At 41.9% G+C, this 10,501-nt stretch overlaps 1 pseudogene; it reads right to left on the bottom strand.

The window, feature by feature from the left end:
- Nucleotides 1–983: 983 nt before the first annotated feature.
- LOC138155842 (SAP30-binding protein pseudogene) lies at nucleotides 984–2,527 on the bottom strand (annotated as a pseudogene).
- Nucleotides 2,528–10,501: the final 7,974 nt, after the last annotated feature.

Genomic DNA, 10,501 nt, shown 5'->3' with positions numbered 1-10,501 from the left:
AAAGGGCTTTAGAGCACAACAGGGGATTTTATATTTGATCCTGTAGGTGACAGAAAGTCGCTAGAATTTATTAAGTAGAGAAGTGACATGGTCAGACTTATGCTTTAGGAACAAATCACTGATAGCTGAATAGAGGATAGATCGGAATAAAGAAAGACTTGAGGCAAGCAGACTCATCAACAGGCTACTACAATAGTCCAGGCATGAGGTGATGGAAGCCTTCCAACAGACTGGTGGCAGGGTCAGAGGAAAGGGGCATAGAGGACAGATGATACAACGGTAAATTCAACAGAACTAGGCAACAGAATGGATATGGGTGGGTGAGAAGGAGTGGGGAATTGAAGATGACATCTAAGTTGTGAGCCTGGAGGACTGGGAGAATGGTGACATCCTCAACATAAGCCGGAAGTTTGAAGGAGGGAGAGCTTGGGAGAATTAAGATGAGTTCAGTTTGGGACAAGTTGAGTTTCAGATACTTATGGCATATCTAGTTTAAGATGAACAATAGGATCATAAGAGCAAAGAAGCAATCTGGAAGGGAACATAGGGGGCATATAGTCCAATTTCTTCGAGGAGGAAAATGAAACCTAGAGAGGTTGTGACATTCCCAAGGTCACACAGTGACAGAGCTCAGACTAACTCAGGTGCTTTGACATCAAAATCAGTGTTCCCCTCCCATACTCCACTCTCCCCTGGCTAATATGATTCTGGGTAAGTGTCTTAACTTTCAGTACACCAAGTCTAAGACCAACATCTACAATGTTGGACAGCATTTCCTCACTGGGCATTCTCTCCTAGTTTTGGTCTATATGGAAAATCAAGGGATATTCTTTGGGGATGGAGACAAATATAAAGGCATAACCCCTCCCTTCACAGAGTCTCTGCTTGGGGGGTAGGAGTGTACAAAGCATGGAGATACGACATATTCACAAAGTATTCAATACTATTTAATAACTACAGAGTAGAACAGGAGAAGAGCATAAAACATACAAAAAGATATTTGAAATGAGTGAAAAGAAAGACCTGAAATTCTGAAAGAAAATGGAATTTTAATCCTACTTTATACATTGACTAGTTGTTCGAACCTGGGCAACTCACTTAACTTCTGCCTGCCTCGGATTCCTCTTCTGTAAAATAGAGATAATAATAGCACCCACCTTCCAGAAATGTTGAGAGGATAAAATGAGATGTGAAAAGTACTTTTCATTGCAAAGTGCTTTGCAAACCTCACAGCACCATATAATACTATTATTGTTATTTTTATTATTAGTATCATACCCAACTCCTTCATTTTACTACCCTGATGGGCAACAAGGGTCCTTCTGCATGACTGGACAACAAAGTCTCTCACTAGAAAAAGAGGTTTTTCAGGATTGAGAAGCTCTTTGGAAAGCCTTGGTCCAGTGAGTGTTTGGGGGCCACATCCATTGAGGCATTCCACATCTAGGGTTCATAGTCTTAACAATTTCCCTCAGTAAAAAGTATGTCCAACCCTGTGTTTAACACTGCCTGGCTTTCTTCACAACGGTTCCTACAGCTGAGATGACTGTGGTCTTGGAGGCACTAGCACTCGTCACTGTGACAAGGGCTGGCAGGGGAGTTGCTGTGGTAAGGATAGTAGGCTGGGCTCTCGTAGTCACTGGGATGGCAGAATCCCACTTACTCTTTCTCTTCTGAGCATCCATAGCCCCTGTGCTGGCCGTGGTGGTCCTGGTGGCAGCGGCATTGTTTGCGCTGCCCTTCTTGGTGCCCGTCACAAACTCAATTTTTGTTCTCTCCTTTTTGGCTTTTTCCAATTTGTCCATTTCGATCTTCTGTGCTTTAGCTAGCGCCTCATAGTAGGAGTCCTCAGACCATCCATGTGGGTCAAACATATCTTTGGGATAATTGGTACCAAGCTCATCAATAGAGCAGTACTGGATGAGCTTCTCATAGATGCTGGGATTCCGAAATTCCTTATTCCGCTGGATAATGTAATTCATGTCCATCCCTTCCTTTATCTTCCACTCATACAGTTTCTGTATCTTGACCTGGAGGTGATGTGGGCATTTGCCGGGCGGCTCTGGGGGGACCTTAATCTCATCTGCAGCCAGGTTCCTGACTCTGGCAGAGAAGGACGCTACCAGCTCCTGAGGATCTCTCTTTTCCACTTCTGAAAACTCCTTTAGGTCATCAGCCTCGGGTGTTTCAGTCTCGGAATCCTCCTCTTCCAACTGTCTGCTGTTTTCCCCCTCTTGTTCTCCCTCAAGTCGAGAAAAATCATCCCCTCCATAGGCTTTGGAGACTAAGCCACACTTCCTTCCCGCGGCTGTCCAGCTCCCAGCCGCTTCCACTCCAGTCTCGCCCTCGGATTCGGACTCGGAATCCTCCGCGTAAACAGCCAGAGACAACAGAACATTCTTCCTGCCAGCCATCTTCCTCCCTCCCCCGGTCCCTCGCAACGCCCGGCTCCCGAAGGATGCTGAGAAGGACGCTGAGCTGCGGCTCCCCAGCCCCAGGATCCTGCTCGTCCCGCCGGAAGTTAAAGTCACCCTCACTTCCCCACTTCCTCCCTTCTTCTGTCCCTCCCAGGGCCCCGCCCAAAGGATGCTGGGAATGATGCTGGGCCCGGCTTCCCAGCGCAGGGAGCTTGCCCGTCCTGTGGAAAGTAAACGTTACTCTCACTTCCCCCATTCCTCCTTCCCTCCAGCCGTGGTTGATATTCTTGAGGCACAAGTACAACCCTTGCTCTTCAGAAGCTGCAGTGGTTTCTTATTCTCTGAATAAAATCAGAGAATCCCCAGAAAGCCCTTTAAAATCTGTCCTCAACCAAATTTTTTTAATTGATTGACTCGTTTGAAATGATATTGTAAACTACTTAGCATAGTGCCTGTCAAACAGGCATAGGAGAGCCATCTGTGTCCAGCGGCCTGATGGGGATCGGAGGACTGGAGGTGGCCCCCTCGTGCCCAAGGAGACCTCGGCCTTTTTATGCTGGGGCCTTTCTGAGTTCTCACCCTGAGTGAGTTAATGCCCGCCCATTCAGAAGGGGAAGACAGCTGTGGCAGAGTCCAAGGATCTGGCCTCGATGCTTACTAGCTGTGTGATCCTGGGCAAGTCACTGAACCTCCGCCTGCAGTAGTCCTCACAGAGTTGTTTTGATATGTTGTTATTTTTCCTTCCTTTGCAAAGCTACCACTTCAGCAATACCAACAGTCTGAAAAACTGCTTTAAGTTCTTTAATTTTGTTTTGATTTGGATCGTTAAATCTCCTCCCCTCCCCTCCTCTTTTCCTTTTTAATTTTTTTTAAATTTTATTTTTGTAAGGGAGGAAATAGGATAGGGGGGGGGTGGGGAGAAGAGAGTCAGAGAAACCCCAGGGTGATATGGATATTTCCCAAAAGAGAAATGATAAGGAAATATATCATCTTGACAGGTTGGGGCGGTTTCACACCCTCTACCCACACGCACCTCTACTCACATCTCACAGAACTGGGCCATCCATCATATTTGGGAAGTGATTCAGAAGGCAGTAAACTTTGTCATGTATCACCAAGAAAAGTCAGTTTCAGCAACAGATTATCATAATATACTTAGCTATTAGGTCCTGCTAGAGTTATTTCATAATAGTTTTATCTGAGTTATGAAAATGAAATAACACCAATGCCTCACTGAGTTGAGATTCCTGCCAAGCCCTCATTTGCCATGTGTCACATTTAGATCAGTAGGGAAAGCAAGAGGACCAGTGCTGACTTTATTTTCACAAAAGCTTTCCCTGAACAACAGACTACAATTGGATTGTGTGGTTGCTATAACAAGCTAATCCTTCTCCACAGGATAGCACCAAATGGACCTGACTCAAAATTGTGACTGGAAATCAGGCGGTGCAGCTGCCAGCAATTACAATGGGTGTTACTGAATTACTTGCCGCAAACTGGCCCTCAATAAAGTCCATTTAAAACCACAATACTGGAAAGAGAAAGCCTTGTAACACTTTCAAATGCTTTACCCCCTCAACTGCCTTCCTAATTGATTTTTCTTTTTCTCCTCAGATGTCTTATTTCATTTCTGGTCTTTAGCCAAAAGTCAGATCAATATTGGTGAACTTGCAATGTTACTTGAAGTAACATCTCTGGATGCTCTGGACACTGTTAATATTTCTTTTCTTTTCCTTTTCTTGGCACACAGTAGGCTCATAAATAAATTCTTGTTCCCCTTACCCCTTTCTTCCTCCCCTATTCTTTTTTTTTTTGGTTTTGATATTTTGATACTTTTGATATTTTGATACAATCCAAGTTGTCAACTTTAGTTATCTAGTGATAATTCACCTCTGAAAAAGGTTAGTTGTGTAAACTCAGACTTGACCCAAATATTCACTGATGTATAACTGATGAAAAGAGGTACCTCTCCGAGAAGTTTAAGGCTTTAGAACAACAACAACAAAAATCTAATAAAATTAATAGCCAAAAGGTTTTGTTTAAAATAAAACACATAGTTTTATTTGAAATGTTGTAATGCTTCAACAAAGATCCTAGAAGGGTGTTGTATTTAAAATGCAGAATTATAGGTAGGACTGTTAGATAAAAATCAGGAAGCTATAGGCTGGATATTATTTAAAAACATTTCCAAACCAATGCTTTACCAAAACTAAGACATTTGGATATTACAGACAGACTCATAATGTACATGTACCTGCAGCCTCCTATATACTTGATGACATTTCTCTAGCTTGTTCAGACTGCTTTGGCATTGTCATTTGGACTGACTCATGGAAGAAGAGTGTAGACTATTGTGCTACTGTAAGTGAATGCCCCCAAACATCAGTAGAAAAACAAGAATCATTTTGCCAAATATTCTCTTCTCTTTGCTTCCTGAAGTGAGCTAAATAAAAAGGTCATCAATGAGAGTGATCAAAATGGATGGTTGAATCCAATTCATCCAAGGAGGATGAATAATTTTTGTACTGGGAAGAATAGAACCAACATGGCTCCTTGTCAGTCAAAACCCAAAATAAGGAAGGAAAAAGTAAGAGAGTACCCAGGTTGTTCTTATAGGAAGCTTATTCACTGAGTTGAAGTCACCTGGTTCAAATGAACCTCATCCTCAAGTATTAAAAGAATTGGCAACTGTAATTATATAGGCTATTGTTTGTGAGCTTCAAAAAGTCCTGGAGAATGGAAGATGACCATACAGGACTGGAAAAAGGAAGATATCCTGATTTCAGGGGGAAAAAGAAAAGAAACAAAAATGGAATCTAAAAATGATAGCCCAGTGAGCTTGACTGATTCTTGTCAAAATTCTAAAATAAAATTCCTAACTTCAATAAATTCTAAAAATGTTAAAGATATACAATATCAAAAAAGGAAACAGTGATGAACTGATAATAACAATAGTTAACATATAGCACTTTAAGTTTTTCAAAACACTATATATGTCTGCATGTGTGTATATGTATATGTAAATGTGTATGTATGTGTATAATTTCATTTTCTCATAACCATGTAATAGTAATGTAATTTTGAATTTAAAGATCCCCTTGTGTTGGCAAAAGAAGCAGGTACTTAGCACTTAGTAACTGATCAAGCCTCTGTTGCGGAAGCAGAAGGTATGAACTCCTGCCCCCTTGTTACTGACTAACAGAAAATTGTCAGAAAGAGGAAGTAGCTAATACTGTGTATATAAGAAAAGCCCGATGGGTCACCTCTTCCTCCGCAGCCTCCTCTACCTGGCGCTCCCCTCCACGCCACTGCGGGCCTCTCCCTGGCTGGGCCTCGAGCCCGCCCCGTTCCCCAAGCAGACCGCCGAGCCCATGGCGCCCGCCTGGCCCCGCATCGGGACCCACAATGGCACCTTCCACTGCGATGAGGCGCTGGCCTGCGCGCTGCTGAAGCTGCTGCCCTGTGCACCCGCGGCCCGGTGCTGCTGGCCACCTGCGACGTGGTGGTGAACGTGGGCAGCGAGTACGACCCGCAGAGACACCGCTATGACCACCACCACCAGAGGTCTTTCTCCGAGTCCATAAGCTCCCTACATCCCAAGAAGCCATGGCGGACCAAGCTAAGCAGCGCGGGACTGGTCTATCTGCACTTTGGCCAGAGGCTCCTGGCCCAGCTGCTGGACACCACTATAGATGACCAAGTTGTGGATACTCTCAATGACAAGGTGGGGAGCCCCACGGGCGCCCCGCCCCACGGGCAAGCCAGGTCTGCTGTCCTTCACATCAAAGCACGATCATGAGTGGTCAGGAATGGCCCTGGCATTCTGGGCCGCCTCAGTTTCCTCATCTGTAAAATGGAGCAGAAATGGTGAATATCTGACATGGGCCAGACCCTGTCAACTTCAGTGTGGAGCAGGACCTGCCCAGAGAACTGGTCAAGGAACTGGGAGCTGTCTGCCAAAAAACCCAGGTGACAGTCTGGTGAATCCAGGTAGGATCTAGGTACATGGAAGGGGATCCAGGGAATCTGAGAACAGTCCCCAAGTCAAGATGAAAGGATCTCTCCTTGGGTACTGAGTAATTATGGAATTATATTTTTCTAGTGACTTAAGGGGTTGGAGGGTTTTGTGTATGATGCTTAGTAAGACTTTGCTGAATAAGTGACTGATTGTACTTTGAGTATTGTAAGACTTTGAAACTACCCATAAGTGACTGATTGAGTTAATCAACACTTTGCCCCATGAATGGAAGACTTTGACTATTGTACTTTGAGACTACTAATAAGTGACTAATTGAGTTAACTTAAGTGTGACTATTTTACTATGAGACTATGTTGTGAATATTATATTGTGATTTTCTGTGGTAAGTTGTAATATTGTGAATGGTTTTCCATGGATGTTTTGCATTTGTTATGGAATAGAGTGTTCAGTATAATGAGTAATCAGAACCTTAAAAAAGCTGTTCATAGTAGCAGTTCTTCTGGAAAGCTTCTGTGCATGGCATTACAAACCACAATCCTTTGAAATAAGTGCCATTATTTTCTCCATTTTACAGATGAGGAAACTGAGTCTCAGAGCAATTGAATGATTTGACCAGGGTCATGTAAGTGGTTTCTGTTGTGAGATTAGAACTTCATTACTCTGAGTCTAGCATTGTATTCACTAAGGGTTAATTAACCCTTATTATATAATTAAATAATTATTTAGTTATATAATCCAAGGAATGATGTACATGGTATTTGTCTAACCTTTGACAAAGCATTTGGAAAAGCATCTCATGTAATTCTTATGGAGAGGCATGTGTAACATGATAGTATAGTAGGGTATGTTCAACTGTGGTTGAATAGGGGAGTTGAAGGAGTAGTGGTTCAGTTGAATGCTTAAAGAGGTCTCTATTGGTGTGCCCCAGGAATCTGTGCTTTGCCCTGGGAGGTTTGAATTTTTTCCCCTAGGGGTTTTGTTAAAGGCATAGATAGCATTATCATTAAATTTTTAGATGACATAGAACTGAGAGATACAGCAAACTCACTGAGTTAAAAAAAAAAAAGTTCTTGTCAGGAAAGAATGTAGGGCCAAATCTAATTTGATAAAATTTAATAGTCTTACATTTGGGTTGAAAAACAATCAACATGATGCAAGGTCTGGCTCAGAGGATCTTGACTCAAATCCCACCTCTAATGCTAATTCCCTGTGTGACCTTTGACAAGTCACATATTTATTATCTGTGGAACTCAGTCTCCTCTTTGTAAGATGAAAGAGTTAGAGTAAATAGCTTCTGTGAGCCCTTATAGCTCTAAGTCTATGATCCTATGAAAAGTATAAGATGGGCGAAGCATGAGAAGGTTGATATTTGGGTGACTTTTAGTGGACTGCAAATTTAATGTGAATCAAGAATGTGATATGGTAACCAAAATAGCCAGTGAGATCGTAGCTTATATTGACAGATATGGTTGTTAGGGTTAGGGTTAGGATTAGGGTTAGAATTGTTTTCAAATTGAAGGGTTGTTATGATAGAAGGAGTAGACTTTGGAGAAAGTATGGTGTAGTAGAAAGAATGCTTCATTTAGAATCATAGGCCTGTGTTCAAATCCCTGTTCTGATCCTTAATAACTGTGTGACTGTTTGGCAAGTCAATTAACCTCTCTAGGCCCCAGTTTCTTCATCTATAAAATGAAATGGTTTGATTATATATTTAGTAAGTTTATTTCCAGCTCCATATCTGTGAAGCTATTTGTTCAACTTCATACTCCATAAGACAGGATGTCTTGAAAATTGGAGATCTGTGCTATCTTATAAGGTAATGATTTCTTCATCACCAAAGGTTTACAAGCAGAAGGTGTAAGATGATTTAGTAAACAAGCCCAGGAGAGTCGAACGACTTTTGTTTTGTTTTGTTTTGTTTTTTATTTAAGGGGGAAGGTAGGGCAATTGGAGTTAAGTGACTTACCCCAAGGTCACATGGCCAGTTTGTATGTGTGTGTGCATGCGTGTGAAGTGTCTGAGGCTGAATTTGAACTCAGGTCCTCCTGACTCCAGGGCCAGTGATCTATTCACTGTGCTACCTAGTCACCCTGTTGAATAACTTTTCTAGGATCACACAGATAGTTAAGTATGGAAGTCAATATTATAATCCAGGTCTTTAAACTACAAATCAAATTCTCTTTTTACCATACCATACAAGAAATCACATTATGCAAGAGAAACCCTGAAATAAAACCTGGAAACCTAATTTTATAAGTGTAATAAAATGTCAGGAAGATGGTGTAGTTAGATGACTAAGGCTGGCTAGACATAGTGAGTTCTAACCCCAATCAGCTTGGCCCTAGGACCAGGGCTGGAAATCCAATTGGGAGGGTGCATGACTGTGAGGGTAACACTGGAAGCATGGCCTTGTAGGTAGCATTTTGGAAGGAAGCATGGTCAAGTGACAGGGGACAGCTAGATCTAAGCTAATTGGAGGAGGGAAAGTGCACTAACAATTATGGGTATCATTGAAATCATAGGATCAAAGGATCACAGATTTAGAGATTCAAGAGACCTTAGAGGTCATCTATTCACTTTACAGATGAAAAAAATTGAGACACAGAGAGCTTAAGAGACTGGCTCAAGATCACATAGTTAGAAAGAAGCAGAAATGGAATTCTATCCTATATCCTCTTACTCCAAATTCAGTTTTCTTTCCATGGTACCAGGCTAAGAAATTTGGAAAGTATATGTAATGGCAAACAAAGAAATAGTAACACCTTGTTTCAGGTATTTAGTTGACATCTTGTTTCAGTTCAAGCTTCTTCTGAGTCTTGCTCATGATTGAGAAGCAGAACTTGTGAACCCCACAACTTGTGAACCCTAGAACTTGTGAACTCCTGTTGCTGATGCAACAGGAAGGGGAGGAGCTAATGACCATATATAAGGAGAGGCCCAGGCTGGAGAGAGCAAAACTGAGAAGGCAGCTCTTGTGGTGGAGAAGGAGAAAACTTTTGCTGTCCTGACTGATGATTTGGGTTGAGTTCTTGGACCTTGTTTGGGGGTCTGTGTTGATTTCTGTGTTGATGATTTGTGTTGACCTCTTGGTTGACCTTGTTTGTGGGTGTCTCTTGATTTCACAGGCAGATAGTGAATTGATGATGGTGCTGGCAATGTCTGTGAATGTTTTTTGGCTCTGTTAAGCTTTGTCTTCCCAGAAACTGTGAAGGATGTGAGGTAGACTGGACATTGTGAGCTTCAATATGGAACAGGAACTAGATGAAGAACTGGACAAGGGATTGGGAGCTGTCTGCCTTTGAACCCAGGTGACAGTTGGGTGGATTCAGATATGAGCTAGATCCATGGAAGAGGAACCATGGAATCTGAGAGTCAGCCTCAAGTCAAGATGAAAAGACCTCTCCTTGGGTATTTAATGCAAACTGAGAAGATCATAATTTACTATGGCCTAGGGGTGGGAGGACTTTGTACGCTGTATCCTGTACCTCTCCAGGATGATTGAAGTAAGGATAATTGGAAAATAATATCCAATTAAGAAGAAAGAAGACTTTTTGACTGAGCAATTAAGATAATGTGACCTTGAGGTGGAGAACTTTGACCTTTGTACTTTGTGTCTATTAAGGAGACAAGCCTCCTTAAGGATGATTGAGTTAAGTTCTTATTTTATCTTTTGCTTAAAACTATGTGACCACTTTGGTGAAAACTATGTGGCCATTTTAGTGATATGTCATAACATTGTGAATGCTGTACTTTGATTTCTGTGAATGTTTTGCTTTAATTTACTGCTGAAAAAATAGAGTTCACTATACCATATAATCAGAGCCTTGAAGCTATTCACAGCAGCAGTCCTCTGGAAAGCTGCTTTTGCTTGGCTTTACAGTACAGAAGCCCTAACCAGATGTAGTCTCATAATAATACTTATAATTTGTGGACCCAGAACCCAAGACTCCATGAACCAGTAATTTTAAGTTCCATATATGATGATTTTTATGATACAGAAAATCCTACTTATTAAAGGCCATATATTATTGTATTCTTACATCAAATGGGCTTGTTCTGTTTACGAAATAGACTATTTCCCTAGTCTTCAAAAGTCATTTTATGA

This window comes from Petaurus breviceps, unplaced genomic scaffold, assembly GCF_028583685.1.
Source record: "Petaurus breviceps papuanus isolate PSGF00001 unplaced genomic scaffold, PetGlider_PUasm1.0 98, whole genome shotgun sequence".
NCBI classification, from domain to species: Eukaryota; Metazoa; Chordata; class Mammalia; order Diprotodontia; family Petauridae; genus Petaurus; species Petaurus breviceps.
This window is presented reverse-complemented; position numbering and strand designations above follow the sequence as displayed.